Here is a 9124-nt window from a genome sequence, read left to right on the forward strand (position 1 = left end):
GCTGCCCTCTGTGGGGTGAGCAGCTGCTCCTGGCTCATCGGAGAAACCTGCTCTGTCTGTGGGTGCAGTGAGGACGGGGGCTGGAAAGACGGAGAAGGGCTGACCGTTGGGTCTGGACCGGGCGTGTCTGGGCAGAGAGACCCTCCGCTCCCCACCAGGCCCCTCCTCTGCCCCCCACCGTGGCCCACAGAACTGAGTTGGGGGAGGGGTGACCTTCAACAAATCTTTCTCCTCTGCAGACCTCTGTTTCCTCATCTGTAGAATGGGAACAACACCAATACCTGCACCACTGTGAGGCCCCAGGAGTTTGTGAGAATGAGAGGAGCTGATGATTGAATACACCCCGTAAACCTTGTAGCGAGGGAAGGAGCCCTGTCTGGGGAAGGGTGTCCTATGAGCCTTGGGTAGCCAACCTCGCACTGAGCTGTAGCTGAAAAGCACATCTCAGGGACAGCTAAGCTCACCGTGGGAACAGTGATTTTGTGGGCACTTAGGTGCACAGAGCATAACGAGGTCCCTGTGATGGAAGGAAGGAGGCTTTGCTTCCTGTCTGCATTCTCAGGCCTGAAAGCCACTTGTCTGTCACACCAGGAAAGACTTTTCATAGTTTCGAGTGGTAGCACATCTGATATGGCAAAACGTCTTAAGAAGAGAAAACAGATACATATTTTATGTGGCCTTGAGAATCTGGTGGTATAGAGAAAAGTGGTTGGTGAAATTCTTCCTCCTTCTGTGGACTATGGCTAGGCAGCCCTCAGCTGGAACTTGGACGAGCCCACGCAGGTTCTGTCGTGGCTCAGAGCCGCCAGGCTGGACCCGTCGGGGAGGCTCAGGCCGCTTCTGCACTGGGGACGCCTGGAGCCCTGTGTGGACCCTCAGGCTGCAGGAACGCCCCCCAGAAGGCTGGGTGCTGGGATGGCAGCACTGAAGCCCCTGGACCTGGTCCTCACGGGGTCTGGTCAACCTGCTCTGGCAGAATCCTGAAAGGTGGGAGCGGTCATCTCACCTACAGGCACATCCCACCAGGGAACAGGGCTGAGGGAGAGAACCCTAGCAAGAGAATGTTCACCTGGGGCTCCTGACATCTTGTCAGCAGGTGCTGCTGTCACTGGTTTAACCCCAAAGTCTTCCATTTGCTGAGAGGAAGCAATGATCAAATGCTGTCTGTATGATACCCAGGAGTCCTCAGGACACCCCGTGAGGGCGGTCATGTGATTGGCAGAGGGAGCAACCAGGATCTGAGCACAGGCCACTTGCTCTGGGCTTTTTCTTAACCACTGTGCTAACCTGCCTTCCCCACGAGCTCTGAAGAGGTGACCACACCTCCTGCTCTCGCACACCACCTTCACTTTGGGGGCTAACGTGGGGGCCAAGAGCCCCCGTCGGGGGAAGCCCTTAGATCTGGGGCTGCGGGAACAGGTGTGCCAAGGGGAGGCCAATGTGGGTCCTGACAGGTTAGGCTCCTGACAGGTCAAGATGCTCCCCTGGCAAGGTCTCTGGGATCCCGACTGCCCACTGAGACCCTGAGGCAACGTGGGGAACACCACACAGGCCAGCTCTGAGGCTCACACAGGGTCTCATGCTTGCTTGCCTCCTGGGTCTGCAGTCTCAGCACTTTGCAGCCTTTGAGGGTGGGAGGTCCCAATCTGGGCTGCCTGTGAGCTTTGTCTGGGTCAAGGAGCAAGTTGGGGCTGAAATCCTGTTGTCCTGCTGTGAGGCTCACCGGCCTAGAGGGAACGGTGCCTTTCTCTTAACGGATAAAGGCACCGTCCGCCAAATGAGCTGGGCCCCAAATGGGGAACATTTTCCGATTCACCAGACATGCTGTGCAGGCTGGGGGTGGGCCTGCCCCTAAGGAGGTAGGGCAGTCGGTCCCACAGACCTGGAGCAGGTGTCCCGTCCTCTGGCCCTGGTCCCCCTCTTCACAAGGGGCCTGTTAACCTCTGCAGGGTCTTGAAATTAACTTCTCACCCTCAGGCAATACTAAATCAGGATTTGTACTTGGACAAAGGAAGTGTTCTGACTTATGAATCTAGAAATAAGGAAATCCCTATAGTTGAAGAGCAGTTGGGTTTTTCTAGTTTGGGGTGATTACAAACAAAGTCGCCATATCGGTGCCATGGAACACTGTTCAGCGACACAAAGGAGCAGATCCTGATGCAAGAGCTCGGATGAAGCTCAAATGGAGTCTAAGTGAAAAAAGCCAGACTCAGAAGGCTCCGTGCTATATGATTCCATTTATAGGACATCTGGAAAAGGCAGTACTACCGGGACAGAAACAGATCCATGGTTGCCGGGTCTGGGGAGTGGCGTGGGAGGTTCGACTACAAAGGGATGGGAGGGAGTTTTAGGGGAGCTGACACTGTTGTATATCATAATTGTGGTGAGTTACACAACTGTATGTGTTTGCAGAAGAACTGCACAACAGTAAGAATGAATTGCTGATTGTAAATCAACTATACTTCAATTTAAAAAAACAAAAAATACTGGATTTTGATTTTTTTTTTTTTAGGAAGACGTTTGGGGTAGGAGTTTATCAATTAATTTATTTCTTTTTGCTGTGTTGGGTCTTCGTTTCTGTGTGAGGGCTTTCTCCAGTTGTGTCAAGCGGGGGCCACTCTTCATCGCGGTGCGCGGGTCCCCTCACTGTCGTGGCCTCTCTTGTTGCGGAGCACAGGCTCCGGACGCGCAGGCTCAGCAGTTGTGGCTCACGGGCTCAGTTGCTCCGCGGCATGTGGGATCCTCCCAGACCAGGGCTCGAACCTGTGTCCCCTGCATTGGCAGGCAGATTCTCAACCACTGCGCCACCAGGGAAGCCCTGGATTTTGATTTTTTTAATTAAAAAAAGCATGAATTACTGTACATAAAACAGAACTTAATTTTTTAAAAACAGAAAAGAACTACATTTCCTTTTCAGTCCCTTTCCCATTCATTTTGACCTTAACCTAAATTTGAATATTAGCGAATTTCACTTAGTGGATGTTTCTGAAGCGCCTCCTGCGTGCCAAGCCCTCTGCTCTGCACGGAGGTGGGAGTGGGACTCCCGCCCCTCCTCAGCTGTGTCGTCAGCCTGCACCTCCCCCTGCACCTCCCAACACACGGGCTCAGGCCCAGGGCACCCTCATTTCCCTTTTGGGGGACTCTGGATCACTTCTGCCTAATGTGGGTCAATCGATATCTATGTGCTGAAACGCTGGAATTTCTGAGACATTTCCATGGTTTATGGGACCACAATATTTGAAGTGGGAACCTGGGAACCGTCCTCGACACCTCCGTCCTCCCTGTCACCTCACCCCTCTGGTGCCCACACAGTCGGGGAAGATGAGGAAGGGGTGGCATAAACTACCAGGCAGGAGCTCTGGCCCAACTGTGTCTGATCAATACGAATCCAGTGTTACTACATTTGGGGAGGGCAGCTGGCAATGTTTTTTTTTCACTGACCCACGAGTGCCTGGACTATTGTGCAAAAAATCAATCCCCTGGCGAGTCCTGTTGGTGCTGCTTCCTGAATGTTTTCACAGCTCCCGTCCCCAAGGCCCCGCTTGCTCCAGAGCCCCCGTCCCCAAGGCCCCGCTTGCTCCAGAGCCCCCGTCCCCAAGGCCCCGCTTGCTCCAGGCCAGGCACTTCTCACAGGGACCCCTGCACAGGCCTCCCAGCAGACCAGTCCCCCATTCCCCTCACGTCGCAGCCAGAGGGATATTTTCAAGATCAAAACTTGACAGGCTGGTCTCGCTCAAAATCATTAGCGCGCAAGAAACCCATGCCAATCGATGAGGAAGAGACAAGGGGCCCGTTAGAAAAATGGGCCAAATAATATGAAGAAGCAGTTCGCCTATGGAAAAAAAATGCAAATGGCAAAAACATATGAAGAGATTCCTAACTTCATTTATAGTTAAATAAATGAAAATCAAAACCACCATGGGATACCACCTCCATCCCCCATCCCGGAGGAGAAAAGAAAATGGAAACATTTGATGATATGTGTGGTGACGTGGGAGGGGGTGGTCTCAGGGCCTCTCCCACACAGGCTGGGTGTAGTGACAGGTGTGGCAAACTGGTGGAACTTTTGGAGGATGATCATAAAGAACGGCCCCTTCCATCCAGAACCCACTGCAAGAGAAGTGCCCGTGGTATATCCTCCCAGCAGTTGCCTGTGTCTGGACCATGTGATACTCTGACGGCTGTCAGGGCAGGTTTCCTCCAGCAAGGTTTATAACAGCAAACACCTGGAAGTAAGATGCCTACCCAGCGGGAAGAGTCGGTACTGTTCATCTGCTGCATCTGTACAACCAAATGCTCTGCAGATGTTAAGAACAATGGGGTAGAGACTTCCCTGGCAGTCCAGGGGTTAGGACTCCACACTCCCAATGCAGGGAGCATGGGTTCGATCCCTGGTCGGGGAACTAAGATCCCACAGGCCGAGCCATGAGGCTCAGCGCCCTCCCTCCCCCCAAAAAAGAGAACAACGGGGTAGGACCGAATGCATGTGCTGAAATGAAACCAGGTCAGAAAAGGGAGCTGCAGTCTCGGCATATAGCACCATCCCTTTGGTGTACCTCTGCGAAAGTGCAGACTTATCCTAACAAGTATATATGCATGGAAAAAATGTCTGGAAGCACACACCAAAAATCTGTTAAGTGAAATTGCCTTTGGAGAGAGAGACAGGTGGGGAGAAGGAGGCTTTAACTTTTCATGGTGTACTTTTCTGTTCTGCTTGGATTTCGAATCGTGTGCACAGAGTATTTTAATGTTTAAAATGTCATCAGGAAAGATCTGGGGCGGTGGGGGATTTGAGGCCAATTTCGGTTTCTTCTTTATACTTTGCTGTATCAAAAAGAATCGAAATCAATGTGTTTAAATGTTGCAAAACAAACAAAAACTTTCACTGCCCTGGGATAAAGTCCACGTTCCTGAACTCACGCTGGGAGGTCCCACGGCGCCAGGGGCAGCTTCCGCCTTCGGTCTCCTGACGCCTGGGTCTCAGCCACGGCCGACCCTGCCCCCGTCCACACCCCAAAGCCCCTTGCTCTCTCTCGCCTCTGGGCCTCTGACCGTGCTGCACCGTCTGATCGCCCCTAATCTCTGCCTCCTCACCCCTCAGCCTGACGCCAGGTGCCCGCCCATCCTCCCCCGACTGCCAGCCTTGCCTGCCTACCCTGGCCCCAACTCCATCACTCCACAGCTGCCCCTAGGCTGTCACGGCCTCCCCACCGGCCAGCCTGCCTCACTAGCTCGCAAGAGCCTGGAGGTAAGGGCAGGGCCTGGTTCACCGACAGCGTCCAGGGCCCTGCACTGTGCCAGGCACATAGTAGGTTTGGTAACCGTCTGCTGACTAGGCTGACAGATGACTGCCGGAACGGAATGAGGAATGCAGGAGTAGCTGGCACCCCAGGCCCGTCTGTGGAGTGGGATTCCTGGGCCTGGCCCCGGGACGGCGGGCCTGAGAGCCTGCGAGGCAACCGGGAGGGGCAGACAAAGCAACCGCAGCAGCGCAGCCCGCTCGACTCCAAGGTGGCTTTTATTTCCTCCTCTACGGGTGCCAAGTCCCTGAACAAATATTTTCCTGGAGTGGAGGAGCGGCTGAGCTCCCAGCCTTAAGTGCTGGAAACACCGCTGGGTCGGGCAGGTTCCAGGAACCCGAGGAAGAGCGGGGTCTGGCTGCAGCCGGGGGAGGAGGGGGTCATCAGGGCTGCCCTCGGCGATGCCCACCCTCCCGGCAGGGAAGCAGCCTCCACCCAGCAGCAGCCCTGCAAGGCTTTTGCCCTGGCCTCTGCGCCCGTAAATTCGAATCCTCTGGGATCCGGAAGAAAACGTGGGTCAGGCGGGCCTCCCTCATTTTTGCTGAAAAAGCTACAGTGGGTTTAAAGGAACTAATTAGAATCTCAGAAGCCCTTTTATAAGCTGTTTTTCCCGTCCTTTTAACTTCCTTATTGCAGAATAAAACAGAGTACACGCATCTTAAGTGTATAGATTGATGATTTATTTACAGATACATACACCCTTGTAATCACCACCTACAAGAAGCCAGGGAAACTTTCAGAGAAGGGTCCTTCGTGCCCTCGCCTTGTCAATACCACACCCCCAGCAGAAGTACCACAGGCTTCTATCACCAATTAGTTTTGCCTGTTCCTGAACTTTATATAAATGGAATCACGCAGTCTGGGCTCTTTCGTGTCTGGCTTCTCGTGCTTAATATATAGCCTGTGATGTCATCTATGCTGGATGCGTAGCAGTTGTTGGTCCTTTTTCATCACTGAGTAGTACTCCATTATAGGGCCGTAGCACGATTTATTTATCTGTTCTCCTGTTGGTGGACACTTGGGTTGTTTCCACGTCTGGGCTGTGATGCGTGAGGCTGCTGTGGACCTTTTCACACACACCTTTCCGCAGACACGTGCTCTCCTTCTGCCTGGAGCATAGCATAGGCATAGGTTTGGCTTTAGTTTCCCAAGTGCTCGTACAATTGGCCCATTTTCCAGCAGCACAGCAGCTTCCCGGTGGTTCCACATGCCCTTCAACAATCGTCCAATTTTAACGTCAGCCTTTCTGGGGGCGGGTGGTAGTGTCTTGCACCGTTAATAAGCTTCTAACAACCACCTGACTTGCAGAACAGGACAGCAGCACCAGGCGTCCACAAGGAACCCCGAAGGCAGAGGCTCCCATATCTGCAGCGAGCTCCCCCACGCCATGCCTCATGCTTGGCTCATAATAAAGCGTCTACCCTCAAGCAGCACCCGAGGTAACAGGAAGCCAGTGTGGAAACGGACACCTGCGGTGATGGGGCAAGAGGTGCCGAGAGCAGTGACCCAGAAGTTATGCGGGCACAGAGGATGCAGCGCCTCTCCCTGGAGGAGCTTTGAGCTGAGCCTTGAAGTCGAGCAGGCACTGGGGTAGCACAGCCGAGGGCCTGATTTGGGGGCACCCTCACACTCTCACATCTGCACACCATGAGTGGGTGCAAAGCTCGTGTGGGTGCAAAGCTCGTGTGGCTCAAGGATCGGTACCGGGGGTGAGAGGGTGCAGCTGTTAGGGAGGGGGGAGGAAGGCTGAAAGCGAGGCGACAGCTGTGCCTGCGGCCCAGCAGGGCTGGCAGGATCCCAAGCCCCTCTAGGCTCCCTGGGCTGGGCCTCCCCAGCCCCTGTAGCTCCAGGAACCAGAAGCCCCCCTCCTCCCAAGGTCAACTCAGCCTGACTTTCTCTTCTGCCAGGCTCCAGGGACAGGGGGTGGGTGGGGTTGATGGGGAGAGGGGTGGGAGCGTGGCCGCGGGGCACCTCTCCATGCAGGAGTTCCCTGCACCTGTTCAAAACTGCCTTCTCTCCCAGATGCTGTTTTGAGGTCTGCCTACCAGCAGTGTCTAACCTAGGAGGGGTGAGACCAGCCTCCTCGAGGCCCAGCTCTGGGACTACTGTCCCTTCTGCCCCTGTTAGACACCACCCTTGACTGCCAGCTCCGAGGACAACCTCATCACAGGTGCCTTTTCCCTCGGGCTCCGTGTGAAAGTGGAAGAGCAAGGTGACGCCCGGCGAGGTGGAGACATGCCTCGCAGGTCCTGCCAGTTCTACTTCTTAACAAGCTCTCCAGTCCAGCCCCTCCTCCCCAGCCCTCCCCACCTCAGCCCTCCTCTGTTCCCGGGCTTCCGTCCCCATCCAACCCCCATCCCTCCGCAATTCCTAATCTTTCCTGCATCCGCTTTGAGACTCTCCTGCGGCCCTCGGAGAGGTAACTGCCACCTTCTCACCACATTCCAGCCCCCTCTCTTCTCATACCTGCTTTCAATCCACATCCAGCAGGAAGCCTCTCGTGTCCTTATTTTTGCTGAAGCTGTGCCTTCTGCCTGGAATGCCTTCTCCCCATTGTCCGAGAGGCTGATTTCAATCTGTCCTTCAAGACTCAGATCAAGTGCCACCTCTGGGAACCGAGGTGCCCTGACTCCCCCTCCGGCCCGCACCGAGCTCTACCACTGAAACCACTCTCTCGGCGTCCGTCTCCCCCTGGACCCCAGCCTCCCTGAGAGCAGGGCTGCGCACCTTTGTTCTATAAGTGAAAACACAGTGCTTGCTCTCCAGAGCAAAACCCAAGAGGCAAGCAAGGCAGAAAACGCCGTTTCAAGCAGAAACTGGCTGCAAATAAGAAGGCAACACAATCAGTCTAAGAGAAGATGGCTCATTCGTTTAGAAAATAACTGGAGGGCTTCCCTGGTGGCGCAGTGGTTGAGAGTCCGCCTGCCGATGCAGGGGACACGGGTTCGTGCCCTGGTCTGGGAAGATCCCACATGCCGCGGAGCGGCTGGGTCCACGAGCCATGGCCGCTGAGCCTGCGTGTCCGGAGCCTGTGCTCCGCAACAGGAGAGGCCACAGCAGTGAGGGCCCGCGTACCGCAAAAAGAAAAATGTAAAAAAAAAAAGAACTTGAAAGAACTCAGTGGAAATGCAGCAGGCCTCCCATCCCCATACAATGTACAAACTGGCATACGCGGACTTGGATACACACACAGGTCACATGGGCGTGATCTAAAGGTGAGGGGAAAATGAAATAGTGCTCAATTGCTCCGTTCTCAGGCATGGGCGGGGGGGGCGGGGCGGGAGGGCAGAATCTTGGGAAAGCAGAAAAGAGAGAAGGAGAAGGGGGTCAAGGTCGTGGGAAGTAGGGCAGCAAGCTGACATCTGAGGATCGATGGGCAGAGGGAAATTGCCTGAGGCCAGGACGCTAGAGGAACCCTTCACATTTCATTTCTTCACTGCTCGTCTCAAACACTCAGGAAAGCCTGTTTTACAGCACCACCCTGTGCTGGCGGTGCCCTGGGGTGGGGGTGATGGGGGCAAGCACAGAGCAGTAGGAGTACCAGCAGAGTGAGAGGAGAGTGGTAGGCGGGGCGTGGTTTAGCCCATTTGAATATGAGGAAAGCAAGTGGCCCAGGAGGCTGGGGTCTTGGGACTGTGCAGGTCCCACATTGCGGGAACAGTCCTACTGTCACCCAGGGCCACCACTGTGGGCTCCACTGCTCACTGGCATGCAAGCATGGGCAGGGTACTTACCCTTCATACTGCAAGTTTTGCCTGCAAAGCGAGGATAAGTCACACAAGTGTGTCTCCAACGCGGCCGAAGTTTTTCGTAGTGAATGAAAT

Source organism: Grampus griseus, assembly GCF_964374135.1.
Source record: "Grampus griseus genome assembly, chromosome: 15".
NCBI lineage: Eukaryota > Metazoa > Chordata > Mammalia > Artiodactyla > Delphinidae > Grampus > Grampus griseus.